The following is a 14,391-nucleotide window of genomic DNA, read 5'->3' as shown; positions in this document are numbered from 1 at the left end:
GCCGCCGCCGCCGTCGTCGGAGGGGGCTGGGAAGTCGCCTGGGCGCACACGTGCCGCCTCCGTCGGGGCCGCGGAGCTGCGGGGGAGATGCGGGCCGCTGTCGGCGCCGCCTCGGGGGGCTCCGCCTCGCCCCAGCCCCCGGAGCTCTGACGCCGCCCCCGCCCCGCCGCCTCCGCCGCCTCCCTCTCCGGGAGGGGTGCAGACCCGCTCGCCCCCAGCCCCGAGCCTCTGCCGCCGCGAGGGGGCCGCCTTTGGAGCTGTATAATCCGGGTTTTTTTTTTTTTTTTTAATTTTTTTTAAATTTTTTTTTTTAATTTTTGGTTAGTGGCGGCGGTGCTGGGCCGGGGGAAGGAGGGGACACGGAGGCCGCCCTCGCCCCGCCACCCCTCACCCTTTTCCCCCCCGCCCCGGTTCCGGGAGATGTGCCGGGCGGGGGGCCGGGGTTCGCGGAGCCGCAGGAGAGACGCGCAGGGCCGACCCCGGAGCGGCGCTGGACAGGTGAGTGTCTGCGGGTGCAGGGCGAGGGGGACGCCGCACCTGGGCCAGGTGTGCGGGCCGAGGCGGGTGGGGGGAGGACGGGAGCCGAGGCCTGTCCGGGCCGCGAAGGGGGAGGGGATGCTGGAGCCGCGACTCACTGCACCTGAGCCGGAGGGGAGTCGGGGGCGGCCTGCACTTCGTATCCACCGGCTTGGGGGTCAAGAGGGGCGGCCCCCACGGAGCGCCGGGGACGCTGGGGTGCGGATGGGCGGCCGCGGGGTGCCCGGCGGGGGGAGGGGACCGCGAGTGTGCCCGCGCGTGGCTGCGTGTGCCCGCGCGCGCTCCAGCCTTTGTGGGGAAGCGGCGCGGCGGTGCCTGCGTGTCCCCGGTGCGTGTGCGCGCGGGTGCTTGGCGCCCTGTTTGTGTAGGTGTCTGGGTGTGAGCGGAGAGGGTGCGTGTGCGCGCCGCGCGCGGGCCCCGGCCCCCGGAGGAGCAGTGTCGAGGGCCGGCACCGCAGGATGCTGGGCTGGGGATTGTTTTTCTCCGGGAGGCAGAGACGCGGTGGATGGGGAGGGGTCCGTCTGGGTGTCCCGCCGGCCGCAGCGCGCGGGGCACCGCTGTCAGGAGGTGGGCAGCTCGGCTGCGTCTTCTCGCTCCCGCTCTCGCTGGCACCCGGTTAAGCCTGGGAAGCTGTTGGGTTTGATCCACCCGGATTCGGGCTCTGAGGGCGAGAGCCCTCCCTCTCCCCCAGGTGTTCATTGGGTCCAGCTATGGGGATTCAACTGTCATCCTCCCATCGGAGGGTCCCGGGACGGGAGTCCGGACCAGAAGAGGGTGGAGAGTGCTGTGGGTGCTCCGGCCTCGGCCAGAAAAATGCCCCTGCAGGCATCGCTTCAGTGAACCCCCAGCACCCCTACGAAGACAGCAGTCTGCTTGCACAGCCCCCACGCACGGCCCTGTCCCTACTCTTCCAGTCTAGGTCAGCACCCAGCCCCATCCCTGCCCAGCCCCTCACTGTACCTTCCTGGCCGTAACCACTGCCCCCCATGACCCTCCCCAGTGGTGGCAGCTGCGTGGGTGTCCAGCCGTCCCAGGCTTGAGGCAGGGCCCCCTTTCCTCCTGGCTCCTGCAGGACCCAGGGCCTGGGTTAGTCTGCCCACATCCAAACATGTGGTGTGCCTGGGGGAGCAGGGGGAGGGGTTCAAGATGGCTGCCAAGATGGCTGGTCGCCTCTCCGCCTCTCTCTGTCTGTTTCTCTTTCTCTCTCTCCCTTTTCTGCTTGCTCTGTTCCCTTGGCTGCTACAGGAGTCATCTCAGAGAAGGGGTCGGACAGTGTGGGGACAGGTGTGGGGGACTCCTAAGGATGATGTCTGCTCTAGGCCTGTTGACCTCAATGCTGTTTGCTTCTTGGGGAGAGGCTGTTGGTCTCTGTTCTTCTTTCCAGCACCCCAGGGGCCGGCATGAGCTTGTAACCTGACCCCAGACCCCATCCGTTCAGCCCAGCTCACAGCTGGGGGCTCCCTGCCCTCCACCTGCTCTTCTAGGCCTGGCACCTGAATTATCATCGGGATGGTGCGGTGCCCCACGGAGGGTCCCCGTCTATCATCCTCTCCGTCCGCCCCATGGCCAGGGGCTCAGGACTCCCAGTGGGGCTGGGTCAGGCCCCAGCTGTGGGGGCAGGTGACTTCTCTTTCCTCCCCACTCCCCACCCACTAATGCCAAATTTATTACTTAAAAGTAGGATGAAAACAGGGAGAATAAGAGAAGGAATACAACCTTCATTATCATATCGAGAAAATTATCCGTGATTTTCCTAACTAGCAATTTGCCTGCCATGCCGTTCAGAACTGACTTGCCCATTAATTACAGAGATGAAAAATCATCTGGAAAGCGGAAAAGGGAACTAATTCGATCCCTGGCTGGCGGCAGTGGCACCCATGGAACGAGCCACATACATGTACGCTCACATGTGAGCGCCAGGCCTCCTACTGTGACGGCCACCTTCCCTCCTCTCCCTTGGTGACCTCCCGCAGGGGCTTAGCCCGCCCCATGCTCGTGGTCCCTGCCCTCCAGTGCCTCACTAGGCCATCCCTCTACAGGACGCCCACCCCAACCCCCCACTCTTGGGGAGCTGGCTTAAGGCATGATCACCCCTGCTAATGCCTGCCTTTGGGCTTGGAAGCTACCCAGGGTTAGGGAGGGCGGGGAGACGGGGCCGGCGTACCTGGGCCGTGGTGCCTGTAGGGAAGAGGTGGAAGGGAGACTCATGAAGCCCTGTGTCTATTCCCAGCGTGCCCTGGGGAGCCTAGGAGGACCCCCACCAGGTGTGTAGGGGAGGGGCTGGCGGGCTCCCTGGCTGCACTGCTGTCTGCATCTAGCGGTCTGAACTCCTGGCCCGGGGAGGCGGGGGGGGGGGGGGGGGGGCTCCACCTGTGAGCCGCCTGCATCTGGGGTGTGCAGCTTCCTCACACCCCCAGGCTGGTAGGAGAGCATGAGCCCCAGTGTGGGCATCTGGTGGGGGGGGGGTGCTGATCCCAAGGGGCTGTGCTGCTCAGCTAGAGCGGGTACCCCTAATGCAGAAGAGGAGGAGGGGGATCCCCGCTGGCTGTGGGGAGCTGAGCTCCAGGTCTCTGCTCCCTCCTACCTCTCCAGCCAGCTGTGTGGCCAAGGACAAGGCTCCGATTTCAATGTGGGCTCCTCTCAAGGATCCGATTTCCAGCCGCCAGACACTTCCCTCTTCCAGACCCCTCTTTGTTGGGGGGGGGGTGGTGGGTGGGTGTTCCCTGGGTCTGGAGTCTGGACCCGACCGACCGCAGTGACCCTGGACGTGCCTGAGCAACCGAGCCTTCCTCCTGGGCCGGGTGTTGGCCACCCCCATCAAAGAGGAAAGCAGGGTCCCAGGACGGGAGGCTGTTGCCGAACAGAGCCACGGGCGGGGGGAGGTTCTCATCGCCCCCAGAATCCAGGCTTCTGTCAGATGTCTGTGTGTTCTGTGTGTGCGATTTGGACGGTGACCCGGCTGAGCCTGGCTGCGATCACGTGTCCCAACAGGCTAGTCCGATGCTTGTAGGGGTCTCCTGTGTGCTGGAGTTTGTGAGTTTTGCAGAGCGAGTGGCCCCGTGTTTGTCTGTGGCTCCACACAGGAGCGGGGGGGTCTGTATCTCATGTGGCAGGTATGTGGACACAAGGCTTCTTGGAACGAGGCTGGGTGCACCTCTTCGTGCAGTCTGTGCTGGTGATGCCATGGGGACGGTGCCCTGTCCTCGTGGAGCTCTTAGTCTGGCAACACGTAGGGATTTCAGTCAAGGGGCCTGTATTCCAGGAGTTAGGGAGAAGGTTTGTGGCAGCCCCGGTGTCCACGTGATACAGCAGGTTCCGGCACCGGGCCATCTTGGGGTTTGGCCCTGCGTGACCGTCCCCAACACCTCGTCCCCTTCACTCCCTCTCTCCTCACTTCTCCACCAACATGTTAAGTACATTTCGACCCCTGGGCCTTTGCACTGGCTGTTCTTCCACCCAGGACTCTCACGCAGACGTCCGCAAGGCTTTTGCTTCTTCACCCGCTTCACATGTCAGCCCCCGCCCCCGTAACCTTTACCCCGTGCAGCCTGTTTAAAATCGCAGCCTCCCACCCACCTCCTGACTTTGCCTAGCATGGATGCCTTTTTGCACACTCTGTCATTTATTTATTTATTGTACCTGTTTCTTTGTCATCTGTCTCCCCAGCCAGGATCCAAGTGCTCAGGGAGTTTGTCACTTGGTTTGCTTTTGGATCCAAGGTGTCGAGGCTCATACCTGGCCCACAGTAGGTGTTCAAGAAATCTTACCTGAGTGAATGGGAGGGGGCCTGTCAAAGGACGGGAGTCCTCCGGCTGTGTATAGTGAGGGCTCCCCATCCACCCTGCCCCTTTGGGGGGACTGAGGGCCGCCGCTAGGGGCCTGACCGGGCCATCTCTGCACCTGTTCCCCGTGCCCACCTGTGAGCCCACCTGTGCCCACCAGCTCTCTCTGAGCTGGCCTCATGGGTGCTCCAGTGTGTGAGGGTATCTGTATGGAACTGTGCACGCTATGGGGTGGAGAGCCTGAGGTGGGAAATGTGGGGGCCCTCTGTTCGGCGGGGGGATTGGAAACCCAGGGTCAGGGCCCAAGCAGCCCCTCCTGGTGGGGCACTGACCCAGCCTCTCTGTCTCATGGGATGCGCCCCTCACCCTTGTGTCCAGTCTGCATTGGCCCTGGGGAAATAGCCCAGAAGAAGCCCCCTGCCTCCCCACCCCCAACTCCAAAATTTGGGGAAGATAAAAACTCTAATAAATAGATGCTGAGGCTAAAAATAGCCCTGCCCCCCCCCCCAAAGCTAAAGACAGTCAGGGTCCCTCCCTCAAGGCTAAAAATACCCAGGAAGTCAGGAATGGGCAAGTCAGGGAGCCAAGCGGGAGCTCCTGTCCGGCCCCTGGAGAGGTGGCACAGGCAGGCGAGGGGGTCTCCGAGCCATGGCGGTCCTGGGATCGGGGCCGGGTCATTCTCTGCGGGGGCTGCCCTGTGGATCACAGGACTGCGGCCAGCATCCCCGCCCTGCACCCTCCAGATACCGGTAGTATCCCCTCCGCCCCCGACGGAGACCCCAGACATTGCCAAACAGCCTGGGACAGAGAACAGACTTGTGCCTCGTTGGGAACTACTGCTCAGGACCAGGGGTCAGCACAGTTTCTCTGGGAAGAGCCAGATAGTAAGTTCGGGAGACTTACAGGTCGCCCACCTGCTCTTCTCATACTCTTCCTCTGCCTCCTCTTGAAAACCTGTTGTTTATTTTTTTTTTTTAACATTTGTTTTAAATGTTTATTTTTGAGAGAGAGAGAGAGAGAGAGAGAGAACATGTGTGGGTGGGGGAGGAGTGGGGGAGGGGGGGGGGAACAGAGGATCCGAAGCGGGCTCTGCCCAGATAGCAGAGAGCCCGATGTGGGGCTTGAACCGACAAACCGTGAGATCATGACCTGAGCCGAAGTCCGACGCTTAACTGACTGAGCCACCCAGGCGCCCCTCTTCACAACGTTTAAAGTGTGGCAAGGCCACTCTTACTCCACCGGCTGTGCAAAAACAGGGAGTGACTGGGCCATCGGTGGTCAGCTCCTGCCCTAGAGTACCCCACAGTTGTCCTTGGTGGTGGAAGCCGGGGCACCTGTGGGTGTACCCTCCTCAGCAGAGGAGAGCCCCCTTTGGGGCGCACTTGTGCACTTAAGTACACAGCAAGTCTGATACAGTCTGTCCCTGTTGCCTCCCTGCCCTCGTCTCTTCCCACTCCCCCATGCTCCCTCCACTGGTCACAATGGCGTCCTCACTTGTCCTCAAACAAGCACTGGCCAGCCCCAGGACCTTTGCACAGGCTGTGTTCCCTGACAGGAACTCTTTTCCTTGGACACCTGTACAGCTCCTCCCTGAACCTTTGTGGGGCTTTGCTGCAGTGTCTGGGCTTTCTACATCACTCTATTATAAGTTGTACACACTACCCACTCTCCCCCGCCTTCTGCTACACACACACACACACACACACACACACACACACACACACACACACACACCAGAGCCCCTGTTCCTCCACGATACTGGTACATCATGGGACGGACTCCTTTAGTGCTCTTTGTGTCTGGCTTCTCCACAGATGTCTGTCCAGCACCTAGATGAGTGCCTGGTACAGAGGTGCCCTACAGAGGATACGTGCGATCGTCATATATTACTCCTAAGCCCCGTAGCCACTGCGGGAGGCTTCCATCCCATTTCCGTGGGGGAGAGGCAGAATTCTGAGGAAGAACACATAGCCTGAGGTGGGCAGAGCTGGGATTTGAACCTAGGACCCTGGGACTCTTCCCTCTTGCCCTGCTAGGCATCATCTCCCCCTCTCTCTGGTCTCTGTACCGCCCCACCCTGCCCCTTCACTGCCAGCATCTGGAGGCCCAGGGACTCCTGCGGCCTTTTACCCTGCGCCTTGGGCCCTGGCTCCTCTGACCGTTTTCAGCTATGTTCTGTCATGCCCCGAGTGCAAGGCTCTGGTTTGGGCAGGGAACACCATGAGGTGGAAAGAGACCACAGGCCACCACGGTACCAGCCTCCCATGGTAAGGAGCCTGGAGGAGGCACCTGATGAGTCTATCAGTCAGGGAAGGCTTCCTGGGGGTGGGAGCCTCCCAGCTGCAGCCTGGAGGGGGAAGGAGGGATACAGTGGAGGGGAGAGAGAGCGTGTGAGGAGAGGCCTGCCCTGAGGTCAGAAAGAAGGTGGTGGCTCCACGGGGAAAAGGTAAGATGTGTTCTGGCCAGGTGTGTAGAGAGGAGGCTGGAGGCCGGTCTTGGGGGCAGAAGGATTGAGTTTGTGCCATGGGGCTGGGAAGGCCTATGGAGGGGTCAAGGCCCGCCGGACGGGATGGGAATACTCAGCGTGAGTTCTTTCCGGTTCCTGCGTGGGAGAGAACTACAGAGGGTAAGAAGAGAGGCCGGGAAGCCAGCAGGAACAGGAGGCTACTGCGGGCTCTCAAAGTGCAGGCTCCGGAAGGGGCCTTGAGACATCAGGGCTGGTGCGGAGGGTTTGAGACCAGAGTTGACAGGGTTTTGCGGGTGACTGGTAGGAGGGTGGAGGAAAGGAAGCGCGGGGTAAACTCCAGGTTCCTGGCTTTGACGGCTGAGTGGACAGGGAGAAAAGAAGGGGGTGGGGATGGGGAGCCCCCACTGCTCTCAGCAACCCCCCCCCCCCCCCCCGCAGTCTAATCTCCCTTGGCAACAGAAGGGAGTCTGTGAACTTCCGAGTCAGGCCATGTCCCTGCTCTGCTCAGAACCTTCCTTGGCTCCCACCTCACTTGGAGAAAAAGCCTGTGTCCTACCCCTTGACTCACACCTACTAGCCCTGTCCCGTAACCTCCCCTAGCCTCCAACCTCTTCCCACTCTCCGCCTGCTCGCTGGGCCGCAGCCACACGCCGACAGATTCCTACCTCCGAGCCTTTGCACGTGCGGTTCTCTCTGCCCGAGATCTTTCCCCAGGTCCCTGAGGGGCTCACGTCCTTGACACTTCTGTTAAAATGTCTCCTTCCGGGAGAGGTGTTCCCTGAGCACCCCATTTACACTTGTCCCCACAGATACACCCCCACACTCTCCCTCCCCTTCAGGCCTTTTTTCCTCCAAAGTACTTGTGACCCAGTGGGAACTAGGTGACTGTCCGCTGGATGGATAACCTCTTCTCCGGGCCTGTTTTTGTCTTTGTTCATTAAACAAATTAAGTACTTGTTCTTGCCCAGGGCTGGGCATGCAACAGAGAGCCAGAATGACCCGCGATGGAACTTTCCCTGAGGAGTCCCCAGCTGGTGGGAAAGACAGACATTCAACAGCAGAGCCCAAGTCCAGTCAGGGAAGCAAAGCGTGGAGGCCCAGTGTGCTGTGAGCAGGGCTATAGACTGACGCAGGCCGTCCTTTTGAAGGAAGAGTGGGGCAGGGGCAGGGGCCCTGGTACTGTGTGTATGGGGTAGGGGGAGAGGGGAGGGGTGGGAGGGGGTACTTTGGGAGGCTGGAGCAGAGAAGGGAGTGAGAAGGTGGCAGGAGACTGGAGCCTGAGATGCCATGCTAGGCCACCTGAGACAATAGGGAGCCATGGAGGGTTATGGGCTGGGAGGGATATGATTGGGTTTTTATTTTGCAAAGATCACTTGGGCTGGGTGGAGAGTGGATGGGGTGGGAATGGCAGATAGATGGGGGAGACCGGGGAGGAGGCCCTGGGGGCAAGGGCTTCTTCGAATGGCCCCCACCCCTCTGTGGTCCAGGCCACTGGTCAACCAGAGTGACCTTTTATTTAGTTATTTAGTTATTTTTTAATGTTTTTATTCATTTTTGAGACAGAGAGAGACAGAGCATGAGCAGGGGAGGGGCAGAGAGAGAGGGAGACACAGAATCTGAAGCAGGTTCCAGGCTCTGAGCCGTCAGCACAGAGCCCGACGCGGGGCTCGACCCCACAGACTATGAGATCATGACGACCCCACAGACTATGAGATCATGACCTGAGCTGAAGTCAGACGCCCGACCGACTGAGCCACCCAGGTGCCCCCAGAGTGACCTTTTAAAACTGACAAGACAGACAAAGCCCACCCTGTGGCACTGACATCTAGTGGGAGAAAAATAATAAGCAGATAAATCAAATGCGTGGCTGGCATGCTGGTGATGGATGCTGTGGAGAGAAAAGCCGGAATAGGAGGTAGGAACACTGGGGCCAGCGGGGCCTCCCTGAGCAGGCAGCAGTGAAACAAAGACCTCTAGGCCAGGTAGAAGCCGTGCAGGTGTCTGGGGAAGAGGGAACAACCCGTGCAAAGGTCCTGAGGTGGGACCACGCCTGATGTTCTCCTCCAGGAAACGGGGGGCTGAACGAGCAAGGAGAGCGGAAGGAGGTGAGGGCAGGGGTGGGATAGAGCGTGCAGGGCCTTGTGGGCCCCGGGGAAGGACATGGGCTTTTGTTCCCAGCGAGGTGGGAGTCCTAGAGGGTTCTGAGCAGAGGAGTGTGCCCGACTCAGGTGCTCACGGGCACCCTCTGGTCACTGTGGGAGGAACAGGCTGCGGGCAGCGATGGCCCGAGACCTGAGAGGCCGAGGCAGGGCTGCCCAGGGGACAGGTGATGGGGCTGGACCAGTGAGGGCCGAGGAGTGGGAGGAGAGCAGATTCTGCAGGAGGGGCCGCGGGAGCTGCTGGGGGTGGAAGTGGGGTGAGAAGAGGAGAGGGGTCTGGGATGAGCACCCGGGAGGCCTGGGCTGCCCTCTGGGGAGATGGTGAGATACGGGGCCGGGGTGGGAGGCTTTGGGAGGACCCTGCCCTCTCTGAGCCCGCGGTGTCCTGCCCAGGGGAGGGCTGTGTGCTCGGCGCTGTCTGGGTACTCGCAACACCTCTGCGAGGTAGAGCTGTTAGTCCTGAGTTGAGACGGGAAATGGGCTCTCAGAGGCAAAGAGCTGAGCCTGAGTCCACACCAGATTCAGACCCTGGAGCCTGGCCCTTGTACCTTCCCCTGGGGGCCTGCTGCTTCTTTACGCTGCCAGGCCTGAGGGCTTCCTGGAGGAGGCAGGTCTGTGGAGCTGGGCTCTCAGGCTGCTGGGTTTGGGGCGAGAGGCAGGAGATTCCTGTGGAGGGGCAGGGCCACGAGGGGCCCTGAGCTCCTCACCTCCCTGCTCGGTGTCCCCCCAGGCATTCAGACTCCCACCTACTCGAGGAGAGGGTTGCCATGGCAACTGCACTCTAGGGCAGACTAGAGGCGCCCCCTCTTCTCCAGCAGCTGGTTCTCCTCCTGTCACCCTCCCCTGCCCCGTTTCAGGGCACCCGAGGACAGAGCCTGGGCCGTGTCACCCACTCTCAGGACCCCCGCCGCACCCCTCCCCCTCGACTCAACCCTGACGTGGGGCTCAGGAGCAAACAGGCAGGTGTGGGACTGGTGCACTGCCCACATGACCTGGGGGTTGGACATGCCTGGGGTCTGGTCCACCTTGCGGTGTGAGGGCAGCAAGCCCTGTGTCCCACGCGTTGAAGTAGGGTCACCCAAGTCTGCGGAGGCTTGAGGTGGGGACAGACGCAGGTGCAGGCTCATCTGGCCCCGTGGGTGCAGCACGTCTGGGTGTGCCCAGCTCTGGGGGTGCCGTCACACAGAAGCGGTGGGTCCCGGAGAAGGGGGCTGTCCCGGCCACCACAGTCTCCCCAGCCGAACCTCGGGGGCCAGCCTGCCTGGGTTCAGAGTCCCTTGAGCAGTGGGGTGCCCCTGGGACCTCACTTTCCCCATCTGTACCATGCGGGTGCGTGCCCCCCCCACCCGCCCTCCCCGTGTACTAAGCTCTCAAAAGGACCAAACGTGCCGTGTGTATACGGTGCCTGGGATGGGGCACAGAGGTGTCAGGTGCTGTCCCTGGCGTCACAGGAGGGTCTGGGACTGGCGATCCCAGAGTTTGTGCCAGGCTCTCTGAGGCTGTGCGACTCAGCCCTGCCCCCATCTCTGTCCCCCACCCGCCCCCATGTGTCCTGACCCCCCGGGGGTGCGTCTGCCAGAGCTGCCATGACCAACCGAGTACCCCGACCGACCTAGTACCCCAGACTGGCAGGCTTTCGCCACGGAAACTTATTATCCAAGTGCCGGAGGCCAGACGTCCAAGGTCCAAGTATGGGCTCGGTGGGTTCCTTGTGGAGGCTCTGAGGGAGCGTCTGTCCCGTGCCTCTCCCGTGGCTTCTGGGGGTTCTGGGGCATGCCTTGGCGATCATCCCGATCCCTGCCTCTGTCCTCCCCTGCTGTATGCCACGCATCTGCATCTACGTCTCAATATCCCCTTTTCCGTAAAGACACCAGCCATGCTTGGTGAAGGCTCATCCTAACGACCTCATTTTAACTTGATTACCCGTTATTTATTTACTTATTTATTTTTATATTTATTTATTTTTTTAAATTTTTTAACGTTTATTTATTTTTGAGACAGAGAGAGACAGAGCATGAATGGGGGAGGGTCAGAGAGAGGGAGACACAGAATCTGAAACGGACTCCAGGCTCTGAGCTGTCAGCACAGAGCCTGACGCGGGGCTCAAACCCACGGACCGCGAGATCGTGACCTGAGCCGGAGTCGGCCGCTCAACCAACTGAGCCACCCAGGCGCCCCTATATTTATTTTTGAGAGAGAGAGAGAGAAGGAGAGAGAGAGAGTGGGGGAGGGGCAGAGACACAGAATCCAAAGCAGGTTCCAGGCTCTGAGCCATCAGCACAGAGCCCAACGCGGGGCTCGAACTCACAGACTATGAGATCATGACCTGAGCCGAAGTCAGACGCTTAACCGGCTGTGCCACCAGGCATCCCAACTTGATTACCTCTTAAAAGACCAAGTCAGGTCCCATTCTGAGGTGCTGGGGGATAGGATTCCAACACACCTTTTTCTTGCTGGTGGGGGGCGGGCAGTTCATAACACCCCCCTCCGAAGGCCCCAGGGATGTTCAGGCTCAGGCCTCCTGGGACATGGCTTCCCCCTCCCCACGTCTGGCCTTGCCTCCCCGCTTAGGTGGGCGCCGGGTGGCAGGCCGAGCTGCCCAGGCCGGGTGGGCACACAGGCCAGGAAGGGAGGGCAGGGGACAGTAGTCACAGTGCCCGGCTCCTCCTACTCCAGCCCTGAGCTGGGGCCCGTTCTGGGAGTGCCTGGGCTTTCTGAGGAGTGGCCTTCAGGGAGTGGGGGGCAGCCTGAAGGGAACGCTCTGTGTGGCCCTCAGGCAATGGTGCCCAGGCCCCCAGGTCACAAGCCCCCACCTCTGTCCCCTGGGATTCGTTGGGTAAGCATCTGCGTGACGACCTACTGTGTATCTCCGTGCCGGAGGTGGCCTGGGGAGCTTGCACTTTCCTGGGGGTGTGAAGGAAACCCACGAGTAGACAAGCGAGGTCTTGAGGCAGTGACGCGATCAGTGGCGACGGTAGTGACAGCTGCTGCAGGGGACGCTCCTCAGTCACTGTGTGCCAGCCGCGGCCCCGAGTGTCTCACGCGCATGAACTCCTCCTGCCAACGCGGCTGCCCTGGGCGGTTTCCCTGTCTCACCCAGAGGACCTTACGGGATGGCGGGGGGGGGGGGGGCCTGCGCGGGCAGGCACCAAGTGCACACAGACCGAATGGACTGGAGGCCCACCTGCCTCTCCGAGGAGGGCACATCTGAACTGCGATCTAAGGGACACAGACCGGGGCCACCTGGTGGGATTCTGCGTTGTCTCAGGGATCGTGGAGCGGGAGACATTGTCAAGAGTGACAAGATGTCTGTAAAAAGAAAAGGACCCCTCTCTGGGACTCATAGAGGCTCAGTCGGTTTGGCTCCAGTCGTGATCTCACTGTTTCGTGAGTTCAAGCCCTGCGTCAGCCTCCCTGTTGTCTGCGCAGAGCCTGTTTGGATCCTCTCTCTCTCTCTCTCTCTCTCTCTCTCTCTCTCTCTCTCTCTCTCTGCCCCTCCCCTGTTGGTGCTCTTTCTCTCTCTCTCAAAAATAAACAAACATTTTTAAAAAAGAGACCCCTCTCTGGAAAGAACCCAGGCATCCCCAAACAAGATGTGGTCCATCCTGGTAATGGAATATTATTCAGCCCCAAAGAGGGATGAGGGGCTGACACAGGCTACGGTGTGGATGAGCCTGAGGGACACCATGCTGAGTGACACAAGTTAGCCACAGGGGGATACATCCTGTGCGATTCCTCTCAGACGAGGTCCCCAGAGGAGTCAGTCGTAGAGGCAGAAGGTAGATTGGTCGTCGCCAGGGGCGGGGGCTAGCAGTGACCCCTAATGAGGACAGAGTCTCTGTTTGGGGTGATGACAGGGTTTTGGAGATAGACCGTGGTGGCGATGGTGGCACAGCACTGAGAATGTAATTAACGCCATTGAATTATACACATAAAAGCGGTTAAAATGACACATTTTATGTTACATGTCTGTTACATTGTAGTTTTTTAAAGGCCCCTCTGGCTGCCGGTGGGGAGCCCAGAGTGTGGGAGCCAGAGGGGTTGGAGGCTGCTAGGGGGAGGCCAGGGCTGTCCGGAGAGCCGCTGCTGGGGTGTCCTAACTCCTGAACTGGATGTCAGGGCGAAGGAAAGAGGAACCAAGGATTTTGACTCCCTGGGTTTCAGCCCAGGGACCCGGGGGGATGGTGGGACCATGGACTAATATGGGGGGTGGGGTTGTTTTGGTCTGGTCAGGCTGGGAGACCCGAGGGAGGTGTAGACGGTGAGGAGAGAAGCGGGGCTGGCGCTCCAGTGTGGCAGTCTTGGGGGAGGCTAGTTGAGTCCCCCAAGGAGTGTGGATGGGGGAGAGGCCTGGGGACCCCACCTGGGGTTCCAGCGCCTGGGTCCTGGGTGCAGCCCTTGGGGGTGGGAGCCACCTCGCTCAGATGCATGCCCCCTGTGTTCTGATACTGCTGAGCTGTGGACAGCACCCTTTGATGGGTCCCAGGCTGGCCTGTCCCATGCGTAGACTGTTGTCCTGACCAGAACCCCTCAGACGGAAGCGGGGTGGGGGAGGGGACAGCCGGCTCAGGTTCATACCACTCGTGAATGGCAGAGTTGGATCCAGACCTAGGTGGGTTGGCTGCCCCCTCCACCCCCCTGGAGCCTGGTGTCCAGCAGCCTTTCCAGTATTAACCAGCTGCTAACTAGTTTAAGTCCCTCAGGGAGAACCAGGGAGGGAAGTGTCCATTGGGGTCAGAGTTTCTCCTGAGCCTGCTCATGGCTAGGAGATGGTGGGGGGGGGGGGGGGAGTAATGAGGAAGCCCCTGCTGCCCACAATGTAACATAAAACACTGTGAGGGGGCGCTTGGGTGGCTCTGTTGGTTAAGTGTCCAACTTCAGCTCAGGTCAGGATCTCACAGTTTGTGGGTTCGAGCCCTGCGTCGGGCTCTGTGCTGACAACCCAGAGCCTGGAGCCTGCTTTGGATTCTGTGTCTCCCTCTCTCTCTGTTCCTCCCCCACTCACACGCTGTCTCTCTCTCTCTCTCAAAAATAAAGATTAAAAAAAAAATTTTTTTAATAAAATAAAATGCTGTGAAATGAACCCAAAGTGCAGGCCCTGTCCGGTCGGGGTTGTGGGGTGAGGCAGTAGAGGGGAGACTTCCTGAAGGCTGGGGATAGGGAGGGCGCAGGTATGGAGGGCTGTGCTGTGAAATTACTGCCCATCTCGCGAGAGGAGTCTGGGGCCCAGAAGGGGCCGTCCTGCCCGTGAGCGTGCCGCCCTGACCTTTATAATTCTTGAGAACCTGTGCCCTCAAGGAGCTTCTGGTCTAGTAGGGAAGGTTGACAGCAGACCTGCCAGCGTAAAAAGGTAATTTCGGGTGTGGTCGAAAGCTGTACGTCAAAAACAGGGCAGACGGATGGCAAGTGGGAGCAGCAGGAACGTTTGGGGAGGTCGCGGTGGGTT

The 14,391-nt window shown here is 60.4% G+C and overlaps 1 protein-coding gene across 1 annotated transcript in view; it reads left to right on the top strand.

Moving 5' to 3' along the window:
• The first annotated feature begins 314 nt into the window (after nucleotides 1–314).
• ADGRL1 (adhesion G protein-coupled receptor L1) overlaps nucleotides 315–14,391 on the top strand; it is a 44,280-nt gene continuing 30,203 nt past the window's right edge. Inside the window, exon 1 of the mRNA XM_047842117.1 lies at nucleotides 315–498. The gene's annotated coding sequence lies outside the window, so the exon portion shown is untranslated. The remainder of the gene's footprint in view (nucleotides 499–14,391) is intronic.

This window comes from Prionailurus viverrinus, chromosome A2 (genome assembly GCF_022837055.1).
Source record: "Prionailurus viverrinus isolate Anna chromosome A2, UM_Priviv_1.0, whole genome shotgun sequence".
NCBI classification, from domain to species: Eukaryota; Metazoa; Chordata; class Mammalia; order Carnivora; family Felidae; genus Prionailurus; species Prionailurus viverrinus.
This window is presented reverse-complemented; position numbering and strand designations above follow the sequence as displayed.